Below are 14,707 nucleotides of genomic sequence, written 5' to 3'. Positions count from 1 at the left end.
ATCGAACTGCAGCGAAAAATCCTAGCGTGCGATCAGGTCTGAATGACCCCCTATGTGCGGAGAAAGGCACTATGTTCACACATGGTGATCATGTCCCTCCATCTTTCCTTTTTGGGATCAAGACCATACTCTGATGTGCCGTACTCTTGTGACTGGGGTAAATCTTGACCCTGCGGTGGTCTTATTAATGCCCCTATACCTGAGATTTCCAAATCCCCAAATAAACTGCATATCCTTATCTGCAATGCAGCTAAATCCCTCATTGCTAAGCATTAGAAAGACCAGAATCCACCCTACCCCCCACCCCCACCCCCCCCACCATGACCACCCTTGTAAGAAAGATCAACTACATTGCATCTATGGATTACATACATTACAGTACAACAATTTGGTCATTACATTTCAGGTGATATGGCCTCCTTGGTACCAATCACAGTCTCTCTTCACTCCCAGTTTCTGCTGACTTCTTTGCTTTACATCCATTATCTATTATCTATTATCTATCATTGAAAAAGCAGGAGGTATTGCATTCTCCCCAGTGTCTGGTTAAAATTTTCTGAAAGGGTAGAGCTACACACCACAGTTGCTGTACATATCTCAGCCATGGCACCCGTTAAGAAAGGCCTACTGGAACGCCTGAACGCCCTAAATACATTGTAAATTTTACCTAGCATATGTTTTTTCTGTGGGGGTTCGTTTTCTATGTACCTTCTGGGTTCATTTTGACGTTATCTATCTGTCTGTTACATGTTAGACAGATATATTATAGACACACTGTTGATACATGCAAAACAGCTATTTTGGTTTTGTTTCAAAGACAGTGCTTATACCATGTTGGGCATTATTGTACTAATTAACTTCCAAATGGATAATTGAGACTGTTATACATCTCGCCTACTCTCTAAGTCTGTCTCTTTTTTCTTTCTCCAAGCTAAAAAATTTCCATTCTATGTCCATCCTTTATCCTACACTTTCTATTACGGCATAGTAGGAGTTTTATTTGCAATTTTTGGAGTTTACAATTTCATAATAACTGTCTTTTTCCCCTTCAATAGGGAGATCCAATTAATAATAGAGACGATTTCTCTTTGGATCATATATAAACATTACGGCATGTCATCAGTATAACAGTGGTCTATATCTGCCTCACCCATTGCAGAAACCCATTTCTAAAGGTTCTGTATAGCACAATGAAACATACAGGCATTTCCCGCTGGCAAAGAAATCATTGACCACATGATTTAAACCTACGTATACCTACATATTTGGGATACATTTTGGTGCAATGATGGTTAAACATATACTGTCTCTTTAGAGATCATTTGGTCAACTTGGTAACGAGGTGCTTACCAATAACCTTCTACCAGCTATACATTAGCGGTAGAATTTGCCATATCAATGTTTATCTACTACCATACCACACCGCGCATGCCCAATCTCGTCTGATCTTGGAAGCAATACGGTGTTGGGCCTGGTCAGTACTTAGGTGGTGGACCACTAAGGAATACCAGGTGTTGTAGGTTTTTTTGACGGCATCTCTTTGGTTATAGCACCTACCTTATATATCTATACAATCAAGCATTCTGAGCCTGCTATATAATGCCTTGTATATTCATCAATAATTTCACAAATTAGCTTTACCAGGTGGCTTACATTTAATAGCCACTTATTAGTGAAACAATATATTCTCTGGTGTACCTACATTTTAGTACAATACCATTAAAGGTTACGTTTTAAATTACTTCATTTTTTACATCGCTGCCTATTACTCAAATCATATTTTGTTTCCGAGTGGGAGTGCTCCCAACAAGGGTCTCTTTTTTCTGTCTCTTTCCCCTTTACTACATATGTATTGGACCTATGGGAGCACCATCGACAATCACTGTTCATATCTACATATAAAAATTCTCTTTACTGGTAGATGGTGATAAATTCCAGAACTATTTTCTGGTTGGTCGGTTATCTTGGAAACCTCTTGCAAAAAATTTCAAAATAAAAACCACTCAGTCCTGTGCGGCATCCTTAATCCAACCTTTTACAGGGTAGAGCTACAGTCAGATATTATTATTATTTTTTTCATTTTTATGCTGTGCTCTTCTTGCAGTCAATACTGTATAACTTCCCAGCCACTGAGGTGCTGCCCCTCTGCATCACTGTAGTGCCAGAGAGCCCACTGCAATAGGTGATATGAACACGGAATGCCAGGCTATCCTTTGCTCGCCTTGTTCTGTTCTGGTTGGTCTCTATTTAAAACAGGCAAGGATTAGACGTTATGACATCTCAACCCTTGGAAGCCTGAGGTGTTAATATGTCCTATTAATGTAAAACAGGTTAACAATAGGCACCAGCAGAATTGGGAAATGGAGTTTAGGTCACACCGTGATCCTTAATCAGGCTTGCAGGTTTATTGTGGAGCTGCAGTAACAGTAGTAACAGCAGTAACAGTGGTAAAATACAGCGGTGGTAGGACCAAGTAATAGTGGTAACAGGTATTCAGTACAGGGTTGCACAGGCAAGTGACTCTCCCAGTGGCCATCTTGGTAAAGGTGCCTGTTTGTATTTACTACTGGAGATATGAGAAAGAGCAGGAGCACACTACTCTATAACATGAGGGTGGACAAAAGAGAGGACAGACTCAACAGACCCTAGAGCCACAAAAATCCCTATTGTGGTACTCCTTGCCTATAGGTTAAACATAACTGGGGTAGGGGAGGGAGCACTAGCTTTAGGATAATTTTAACTGGAGTCGAGAGAGGAGGACTGCCATAAATGGGGGGGGCAACCAGTACTACTGTACTCGGACAGCTGAAGGGGCCCATTTGCCAGCAGAGTTAATTGTTAAATAATTACTCTCACACAGCACAGTACAAGCTGCTAGCACTCTCTGTAGACTTGAATATCTCATCACACAGCTAAGCTGTCCCTGCTCAACTTCTTATGCGTGCCGCTGACCCTCAACCTTCCTCAACATGATTGCCTCTGACTCCCTCTCCTATCCACCCCTTCCCATCAGTGCCTCTGAATCCTTCACTCCCATGAAAGCCTCTCCCCCCTCCCCTCTACATGAGTGCCTCTGCCTCCCTGCCCTCACCAGGAGTGGCTCTGCCTCCCATTCCACATCCCATGTGTGTTATTGCCCCTTTTCCACTTCCCATGTGTGTTTTAGCCCCTTTTCAACTTCCCATGTCTGTCTGTGACCCACCTCCCTTCCCCATGAGTTTCTCTGTCCCTCGTCCACTACACATGTGTTCCTCTGACCCTTCTGCCTTCCTTCCTTCCTTCCTTTCTCTTTGTCGCATTATTCCACCTTCCTCCCCATCCCATCAACCTTGTTCCCTACCTTCTCCTATCTACATCCACCATTCACTTTCATCTTATGCCACGCCTTTTTCCCTCTTGTCTTCCAATACTCCCTTCCATCTTTATCTTCTGAATGTTGTAAATAGAACTGTGGCTGTAAATAGAACTGTGGCCATTGGCTGCTGATCAGAAGAGGCATGGATAATTGAGTCTAAGAATGGAAGGAAAATTCAATTTTTATTGTTAAATCACTCAGCACTCCATGCTACACTTTTGCACCCTCCTTGCCTTGTGAGGTGGGTTGGGAGGGGGAGTCCTGCATGAGCCACTTGTACTAGGCCCCATGATTCCTGATGGTGTCCCTGGGAGAGTGGTCATTGTTTATAGAATAAATGTATCTAGGGAGGGAGGGACACCTGCTATAGGATAATTGTAACTGAGGGGAGAGGGAGCATTGGCTATATAAATATAAATGGGGGAGATGAGGCAATGGCTATAGCGTAAATGTAACTGATGTGTGCTGGCTATAAGTTAAATGTAACTTGCGGGAGAGGTGGCAATGGCTAAAGAATCAATATAACGGGGGGGGAGATAAGGCACTGGCTATAGGATAAATGTAACTGAGGGGAAAAAGTGAACAGGTAATAAGTTAAATGTAGCTGGGGAGAGGAGGCACTGGCTATAGAATAAATGTTACTGGGAGAGGGGAGAGGACACTAGCTATAAGATAATTGTAACTGGGGGAGAGGAGACACTGACTATAGGATAAATGTACCTTGGGGCGACCGAGGGGGCACTGGTTATAAACTAAATGTAACTGGGTGTGGAGAGGAATTACTGGCTATAGCATAAATATAACTGGGGGAAGAGGGGGCACTAACTATAGGATAAATGTATCTGGAGGAGAGGGGACACTGGCTATAGGATAACTGTACCTTGGGTTGAGGGAGCACTGGCTATACGATAAATGTAACTGGGTGGGGAGAGGGGTTACTGACTATAGAATTAATATAACTGGGGGGAGATGGAGCACTAACTATAGGATAAATGTACCTGTGCGGAGGGAGTGTACTGGCTATAAGATAAATGTAACTGGGTGGGTAGAGGAATTATTGACTATACAGTAGCATAAATATAACTGGAGGGAGAGGGGGCACTGACTATAGGATAAATGTACCTGGGGGGAGAGGGTGGGTACTGACTATAGGATAAATGTACCTGGGGGGAGAGGGGGCACTGACTATAGGATAAATGTACCTGGGGGGAGAGGGGGCACTGACTATAGGATAAATGTACCTGGGGGGAGAGGGGTCACTGGCTATAAGATAAATGTAACTGGGTGGGGAGGGAGTACTGGCTATAGGATAAATGTACCTGGGGTGAGAGGGGGCACTGACTATAGGATAAATGTACCTGGGGGGAGAGGGGGCACTGACTATAGGATAAATGTACCTTGGGGGAGAGGGGGCACTGACTATAGGATAAATGTACCTGGGGGGAGAGGGGGCACTGGCTATAGGATAAATGTACCTGGGGGGAGAGGGGGCACTGGCTATAGGATAAATGTACCTGGGGGGAGAGGGGGCACTGGCTATAGGATAAATGTATCTGGGTGGGGAGAGGGGTTACTGACTATAGAATTAATAATACTGGGGGGAGATGGGGCACTAACTATAGGATAAATGTACCTGTGCGGAGGGAGTGTACTGGCTATAAGATAAATGTAACTGGGTGGAGAGGGGGCACTGACTATAGGATGAATGTACCTGGGTGGAGAGGGGGCACTGACTATAGGATAAATGTACCTGGGGGGAGAGGGGGCACTGACTATAGGATAAATGTACCTGGGGGGAGAGGGGGCACTGACTATAGGATAAATGTACCTGGGGGGAGAGGGGGCACTGACTATAGGATAAATGTACCTGGGGGGAGAGAAGGCACTGACTATAGGATAAATGTACCTGGGGGGAGAGGGGGCACTGGCTATAAGATAAATGTAACTTGGTGGGGAGGGAGTACTGGCTATAGGATAAATGTACCTGGGGTGAGAGGGGGCACTGACTATAGGATAAATGTACCTGGGGGGAGAGGGGGCACTGACTATAGGATAAATGTACCTGGGGGGAGAGGGGGCACTGACTATAGGATAAATGTACCTGGGGGGAGAGGGGGCACTGACTATAGGATAAATGTACCTGGGGGAGAGGGGGCACTGACTATAGGATAAATGTACCTGGGGGGAGAGGGGGCACTGGCTATAGGATAAATGTACCTGGGGGTGAGAGGGGGCACTGATTATAGGATAAATGTACCTGGGGGGAGAGGGTGGGTACTGACTATGGGATAAATGTACCTGGGGGGAGAGGGGGCACTGACTATAGGATAAATGTACCTGGGGGGAGAGGGGGCACTGACTATAGGATAAATGTACTTGGGGGGAGAGGGGGCACTGACTATAGGATAAATGTACTTGGGGGGAGAGGGGGTACTGACTATAGGATAAATGTACCTGGGGGGAGAGGGGGCACTGACTAAAGGATAAATGTACCTGGGGGGAGAGGGGGCACTGACTATAGGATAAATGTACCTGGGGGGAGAGGGGGCACTGACTATAGGATAAATGTACCTGGGGGGAGAGGGGTCACTGGCTATAAGATAAATGTAACTGGGTGGGGAGGGAGTACTGGCTATAGGATAAATGTACCTGGGGTGAGAGGGGGCACTGACTATAGGATAAATGTACCTGGGGGGAGAGGGGGCACTGACTATAGGATAAATGTACCTTGGGGGAGAGGGGGCACTGACTATAGGATAAATGTACCTGGGGGGAGAGGGGGCACTGACTATAGGATAAATGTACCTGGGGGGAGGAGAGGGGGCACTGGCTATAGGATAAATGTACCTGGGGGGAGAGGGGGCACTGACTATAGGATAAATGTACCTGGGGGGAGAGGGTGGGTACTGACTATAGGATAAATGTACCTGGGGGGAGAGGGGGCACTGACTATAGGATAAATGTACCTGGGGGGAGAGGGTGGGTACTGACTATAGGATAAATGTACCTGGGGGGAGAGGGGGCACTGACTATAGGATAAATGTACCTGGGGGGAGAGGGGGCACTGACTATAGGATAAATGTACCTGGGGGGAGAGGGGGCACTGACTATAGGATAAATGTACCTGGGAGGAGAGGGGGCACTGGCTATAGCAGAGCTGGCCCTAACCAATATGATGCCCTAGGCAAGATTTTGGCTGGTGCCCCCTAGCACCACCGCTGGTTCTGCCTCTGACCTTGCACCTCTTTCCCAGCACCATCACCCCTCACCCATAGCAGTCCTTGTACCCCCTATATTTTAAATAGGAACAGTTCACACATTTGACGCACAGCCCAAAAAGGGGCATCTTCTTGCTGGGAAGGGGCATGGCCACACAATAGTAACCCCAATTACAATTACGCCACACAGTACTGCAACTTTTTTCACATTTTATCTTGCGATAGTGTCCATAATTCATATTACATCCCACAGTAGTGTCACTTTACCTTATAAACGTTACTCCTCACAGTAGAGCCCCTTATTCACATTACATCACACTGAATTGCTCCTTATTCACATTATACCACACCATATTGCTCTTTATTCACATTAGATGACACAGTAGTACCCTTTCTATATGCAACAACACATAATAGAGCACCTTATACACATAATGCCACACATTAGTAATGCATTTATACACAATTCCACACAGTTATGCCCCTTACACATATAAGACACATTAATGTCCTTATAAACATAATGCACCTTACACATTATGACAACCTTTATTAATGCCCTTTTACACATAATGTCCCTTACACATATTCCGCACATTATTAATGCCCTTATACACATAATGACACACATAGTGCCCCTACACATTTGCTGCACATTATTAGTGCCCCTATACACATAATGACACATACAGTAGTACCCTGTTACACATATGTCGCACATTATTAATGCCCTTATACACATAATGACACACATAGTGGCCCTTTACACATATGTTGCACATTATTAATGCATTTTTACATGACACACATTATGTTCCTTACACATATTCTGAACATTACTGCACAACCAACCCACTCACATGCACACAGCACTCACACTTCCACTAACACTGTGACCTCTGCCTCTGCTTGGATACAGATGTGTCCTCACAAATCTTGCATCAATGCTAATGCCGGGCATCTTTTTTTAATGAAAATGCATCTTATTTGCATTGCTATGTGGCTAGGATGCACAAGCAGCTTCTGCTGATTAAACTGATATGCAGCATGCCAATATACTGTGTGAGACTGTGGCTGTATCTGCATATGAAATGCTACATACAGAATATAGGCATGCCGCATATCATTTTAATCAGCAGAAACTGATGATGCCCCTAGGCATATCAAATGCCCTAGGCAATTGCCTAGTTTGTCTATGCCTATGGCCGGCTCTGGGCTATGGGATAAATGTACCTGGGGGGAGAGGGGGCACTGGCTATAGGATAAATGTACCTGGGGGGAGAGGGGGCACTGGCTATAGGATAAATGTACCTGGGGGGAGAGGGGGCACTGGCTATAAGATAAATGTAACTGGGTGGGGAGGGAGTACTGGCTATAGCATGAATATAACTGGGGGTATAGCGGGTGCTGGCTATAGGATAAATTTGACTGGGGGGGGGGCAGAGGGCATTGGTTATAGGCTGAATGCATATGATATTATTATTTTTTTACAGGTATAATTTTAACTTTAAAAACCAAATACAAAAAGCGCTAAACTAGAATGTGTGTCAGCTGTCCCAGCTCAAACCATTAATCGTTTCTGTTCTCCTTATTATGGACTGCTGCCCTCAAAATATTGGGTTGTTGAATCCCACTATATTTAATAAACAAGGCAAAAAAGGGATTAAAGGCACTGTCCAAAATAAAGAATATTTATTTAAAATTACATATAGTCGCACATATAAAATACCCTTTGGCTACTAATCTAATGATATTTAGTATCAATTTAATCACCAACGTTTTTAAAACCAATTTTCTTGGAAATTAGCTACTTTCTAACACAGCTGTGTACAATAGTTACACTTGCAGATAAATGGACACTTTTTACACCATTTGAAACAAATGTATCATAATAAATATAATATAAATTTCTCCACAGTGAGTATTCTTAGAGCACTAGTTCCCTTCAATTATATAAACAGCCTACTATAGGGGTGTAGTACTGGTGACCGGCGGTCTCCTGACCGACGGTCACCTTACCGACGCCGGGATCCTGGCAGCATACCGACGCCGGGATCCCGGCGGGGAGGGGCGAGTGCAGCAAGCCCCTTGCGGGCTCGCTGCGCTCGCCGCGCTGCGGGCTCGGTGGCGACCTGCGGTCGCCACGGGTTCTATTCCCACTCTATGGGTGTCGTGGACACCTACGAGTGGAAATAGTCCCTGTTGGTCGGCATGCCGACCATCGGGTTAGTGAGCCGTCGGGCTCATGGAGGAGGTCATGTGACTGTCGGTCAGCTGACCGGCGGTCACATGAATACCACCCTACTATAGACTAGAATACTTCACAATCCAGACATATCTAGAAGATTAAAATACCACATACACTAGTATTTAAAATTGCTTGTATCCTCACGCTGGTACAGCGTTATGTTGTATATTACAGTACTGATGATAATGAAATACGCTGTAAATTGAAGTGAAGTAAGATGACTGTCAGTCTCATTAGTCTTTTTTACAAACTGCAAATGTTCTAATGGGCGTCCCCATTTGCTGACAATTAAAGAAGACAGTGGCGCTTTTGATGAATGTTTTAAGCCGTACTTCACAATCAATTGCGGAACCACTGCAGCTGTCTTAGAGTCATAGGTTGGTGCTCACCCATGCCTTCTGTAACTATGCCACCTGACGCTGCATTTCCCGTCGGGCGTTCGTCCCCACACCGTGCTCGGCGGCTCCACCGCTAGCCCCTGCGCTGGAGATCTCACAATAGGGATTTCGTAGCCTGCCTCCAATACTTATTGGGTGCAGGCAGCAGGAACCTGGGCAGTCTTCCGGCCAATACACGGGAATGGCTCTTTCAGCTATCAAGAGCCACCTCACGGTCTCCGGGATCACACAGGTAACACTTGACGCGTTTCTCAGCCTCGTGTTTATGGCTGTTTCTTCAGAAGTATACCTCCCCCTTCAGACCCACTGCTTTTATCCTCACAGGGTGCAGCAATCATCATCCCATTAGGTGCATTAACTCTTTCACTGTGAGGATTTATTTTTAGCAATGTGCACATATAAAAATAATTAGAAAATCATATAAAAACATCTAATTTCCATTACAATTTGTCACTAATGTAGTCCCTATTAATTGGGACAATTTCTGCAACAGCTGATACACACAAAACATCACTCATTAAATAATATAATCAATTCCCAATTTTATTTTCTTTATTTTGGACAGCGCCTTCAGTCCCTTTTTTGCCTTTATAACTTTCACTTTGGTAGTTGTTTATGCCACTACTATTTCAATTACATTCAGTAATAAATGGAATTACAATTTACAAGTAACATTAGTATAAAAAACTATTTCAAGAATTCTGTATGATCCTATGCAATGGCCCATGGGCCATTATACCTACTTAAACACAGTCTTTGTTAATTGGTAGTAATGAAAAGTTGGCTGTATCCAAAAAGTACCTGTACTAAGTAACAGCTACATTAAAGTTAATAACAGTTGGTCTGAACTGTGACCTCTGCCACCAGTATCAGTGAAGGCAATACCTGAGCATTCCCGCACCTAATGAGCATGTCCTAGACCTAGACGGACACTTTACAGGATTATATATAATATTACAGGTTGAGTATCCCATATCCAAACATTCCGAAATACGTAATATTCCGAAATACGGAATTTTTTGAGTGGGAGTGAGCTATTGAAACCTTTGTTTTCTGATGGCTCAATGTACACAAACTTTGTTTAATACACAAAGTTATTGAATATATTGTATTAAATGACCTTCAGGCTGTGTGTATAAGGTGTATATGAAACATAAATGAATTGTGTGAATGTAGACACACTTTGTTTAATGCACAAAGTTATAAAAAATATTGGCTAAAATGACCTTCAGGCTGTGTATATAAGGTGTATATGTAACATAAATGCATTCTGTGCTTAGATTTAGGTCCCATCACCATGATATCTCATTATGGTATGCAATTATTCCAAAATACAGAAAAATCCGATATCCAAAATATCTCTGGTCCCAAGCATTTTGGATAAGGGATACTCAACCTGTATAAGGTAACATTAGCAATAATTTTGAAGGAAAGTTCTAAATTCCTGAATCACATAGCATATTTATAGAAATGGGAATGTCATTATGAGTTTTGTATTATTCAGTTTTATTTCTATCCCTGTATTGTTGTACAATGATGACATATTTCTGCAAGCACTTTTGTGTAAAATGTCAAAGCAAAGCATTCAGCCATTCATGAAATATGTTCTTTTTTAATGTATTACAGAAGTTTCTTTCTCTAGTCTTTTATTGTACTGAAAAACATAAAAGCAAAAATGTCAACAGCACATTCAAGATATTCTTTAACTAGATGAATTTTTAACATAATGGACAACTGGGATAAGTGTAAGTCAAGCCTAAGAAAATAAAGAGATAAGTGGCATGAGATGACTGCAAAGCCATGGGCTAGAAGCACTGAGTACATTCATTCCTCAGCCCTCTTCAAGTTCTCTACCTTAAATTAATGGGAAAATGCAGATCTTTTGCCTTCCCCTGTATGTGGTAGGTCATGGATGCTGTGGGATTACAAAGGAAACATTTCCATGTGTCAGCGCTCCTGACAGCAGTATTCTGAATTGCTGGGCCAGTTCACTAGCTGGAATCTATGAAAGATCCTTCATGAGGCTTTCCGTCATGTCAGTAGTTCCACAGCTTAACAAAGTACAGTTTGTCTTTATTAAATGTCTTACTTTGTGCTTAAAATAAATATGAATTAATGCTTGTAGCAACATGTACTATACATTAGCTTTACTTTTAGAATACTGTTGTACATTTTAGTTGACATGTTAATGTTGCAATAAATTGCAGACTCTCCGTCACTAAAGCCAAATATACTGATCCAAAAGTCATTACATTTGTCTATTTCAGCTAATGAGAAAAATAAAAAGAATAATAAAGCTTAACATCAAGAACTTTGAACAGTCGAATGTAAAAGCAATAATTAATTATTCAGATGTAAAATATTACTGAAATTAAGCTATAAAGTGGAATTTACAAAAAAAATCAAAATCACTGTTCATTAAATTTCCTCATTTGCCTTCCAAATTTCTTTAAATGTGTTAGAATAGCCCCTGTTTGTGGCTTGGCTATTGTGCCTGTGAAGGTGATAAACACTTAAGAAAATATACGTCAAGTGATAAATTGTTTCCTTATGTGGTTTACAGTATATTTATCTGCCAAATGTCCTTGAAAGCTAGTATATCATGAAATTAGCTTTTACTCCTTGGACTGAAGTTGTGAATCCATGACCACACTGCACGTTCAATACTGCTTTCATAAAATGAGGATGCACCCACTTAAGCATGATTGTGGCTCCAGCAGAGCACATAGAAGAAAGCCAAAAATACTTCTTGAAAAACAAACAAACAACTTGATTCATTAGATTTTTTATGTGTAAAAGTTTCTTTCATTCCAGCTGCCTATAGGACCCTATTCAGGTTGTATCGCAAAATTTGAGAAACGCAATCAGGCCGATTATCGAACAACTGCGCATGCACAGCATTCGCATTGCGCATTCTCACCCATGATTAGCAATTTTTTCTGCAAACTCATTGTGCTTCTATGCAATCAGATTTTGATTGACAGGAAGCCAGCGTTTAGGGGAGGAAACATGGCATTTTATGGGTGTGTTTGTAAAAACGCAGGCATGGCAAGGCGCTTTTCTGGTGGGTCTCTGATGTCAGCTATGACCACTTCCAGCCTCTTGCGTATGCCGAATTGTGGATGACCTCTCCTGGCACAGATGGAAAATCTCCTCGATGTTCCAGTATTTGCATATGGTTATGCGATGACATTGTGCATTTTGATGTGTTCGCAATTTCTGCAAAGTGTGTTTTTTCTCTATTTCTGGGCGTCAACTATTTGACGGTAGTACCTGGCTTTTTAGCAAGATTAGCGATCGAACCTGAATAGGGCTCATACTGTATGTCTGAAATTAATTTTAAGAATGAGGGTACCTTGTAACTAACAAACAAATTGGTCTGAATGTAATAGCCTGCAAGATGCCAGAGGTGCAAGAATGCCCGTATTTTTAAAGTGGCAATCATTTACAAGGCAAAACTAGGTTGGTTTTATGTGTCATATTGGCATATGGGCGGGGGCATGGGGGCGCGACCAGCACATGGGATGTGCTGCGAGTCATGGGGGCGTGGACTCGCAGCACGCCTCCATTTCTATGGAGGTGGGAGGGGAGACGGGGAGCGGCCACAACAGAGAGATGGAGGCTGTGCTGCACGGCCTTCCCGGCTCCATGCCTGACAGGACCGGCCCACAAGCCCGTCGGCCCTTCTGGCATTTGCCAGAAGTGCAAGATGTCCAGTCCGGCCCTGGTGACATATCACAACTACAATCTGGCACATCAAAATGAAAATATGCCCTCCTCACTGATCAGCACACTGCGCCTAGAGTGAACACTATATCATGTACGCACCTTTTTTTCCCCCAGAAAAGCAGGGTCCGTTTAGTCAAAATTTTACAAACACAGGCCTACATTTTTTAAATATTACCACCAAAAAGTACTTAGTATCATGTGCTTTTCTTTGGGTTACAGATGATTTCCTGTGCAGATGTACACAATTTTAAAAGAGCACGGGGGAAAAAAAGACCTTTCAAACAGCCTATAAATAGTGGGGTCTATGTACTAAGCCTTGGAGAGTGATAAAGTGGACCAAGATAAAGTACCGCCCAGCCAGCTTCTAATGTCATTTTTGAAACACTGCCTGTATCATGACACTTAGGAGCTGATTGGCTGGTACTTTATCGCCATCCACTTTCTCTAAAGGAACAAAAACAGTATCATCTCTTCATTGATATACTGTAGCTATAAACCAGTGGCAGCTCCTACCTCAATGGAGGAGAGGGTTGAAGCTATCCACATTGCTGGGTCCATGCTGCTTTGTCTGCTGTCTGCTCCTGCTGCTGGCTGGGCCCCGGCACATATACAATGTAGCTGACTGGCGAATGTACAGTAGTGGTGGTGGTATTGCACATGCACAAAACCCCAGCTTCTATTGACTGAATTGGCTGCAGCCTAAAGAAGCTGGCTAGGACTGACGGGGCATGGAGTGACTTCCTACAGGAAGCCAGCTCTCTGCTAATCCCAGCCCGGTCTGGCAGTCATGGAGGGAGGAAACACATCCCAATGAGACTGCCTTTCCTTCAGGTGACTGCCAGGCAGGGCTTCCAATAAGAAGTCACTGCCTGTCACAGTAAAGCCAGTGCAGTCTCACGGACCGCATCTGGCTCACTGAGCTGAGGTGGGGGGTTGGCTGAAGGTATATACTACATAGTGCTGACAGAAAGCTCTGGAAGTGCTTGCGTGCATCCCCCTCCCCCCCCCCCCGCACACACACACCTGAAAATCACTGTGGAATACAGCACGGCATTGGTAGGTCCCGTATAAGTTGATAGGAGGCGGGCGCATACGCACACTGTCTCCCATTGAAGTCTATGGCATAGCAGGAAAATGCTATCACACGTGCCCCACTATGCCGTGCTGTCCTTGCTGCAATTTGTACGTATCTCAGCAAGGACATAAGAGGACACATCTGTAACTACTGGAGCTTTTGGTGGGCAAACAGCTGTTTCATGATATAAAAACAGAGGGGTCATGTGACTCAGGATCTGGGGTATAGAAGGGCTGTCAGCAGTGCTGACAGCCGGACTGGCAATATCTCCATCAAGTGCGCACTTCATCCTGTGACCTGGCTGGCAGAGCTATAAACACTTTAGCTGTGAACATGCGGCCAGGCACAGGGTGGGGAAGCTGGAGAGGGAGCCAGGATTGCAGCTGGAGCTGCAGGTCCCTAATGTGGTGCAGGAGGTAGCATCTGGTTGGTGGCTATGTACAAGCGTTAAGTCCCCATGGGCAGCAGCAGAGAGCACTGGGTCCTCCGGGGAGCTGTAGTAAAGGTTGCTAACTCCAGCTCCAGGGTAGAAATGGTTGGTGATTTAGATGGAGACAGGGGAGGAGTCGTAGAAGTGGCAGCAAATGGCAGTGGCCATGTCAGCATGAGTGACACCTGTGGTGGAGTACACCTGGGGAGGAGGTGGAGCTCACAGCCGAGAGCACAGGAATCTGATGGTGAGAG

The 14,707-nt window shown here is 43.9% G+C and overlaps 1 pseudogene; it reads left to right on the top strand.

Moving 5' to 3' along the window:
• The first annotated feature begins 1,404 nt into the window (after positions 1-1,404).
• LOC134937050 (5S ribosomal RNA) lies at positions 1,405-1,523 on the top strand (annotated as a pseudogene).
• Positions 1,524-14,707: the final 13,184 nt, after the last annotated feature.

This window comes from Pseudophryne corroboree, chromosome 6 (assembly GCF_028390025.1).
Source record: "Pseudophryne corroboree isolate aPseCor3 chromosome 6, aPseCor3.hap2, whole genome shotgun sequence".
NCBI lineage: Eukaryota > Metazoa > Chordata > Amphibia > Anura > Myobatrachidae > Pseudophryne > Pseudophryne corroboree.
Note: the sequence above shows the minus strand (reverse complement) of the source record. Positions and strands in the feature narration are given on the sequence as shown.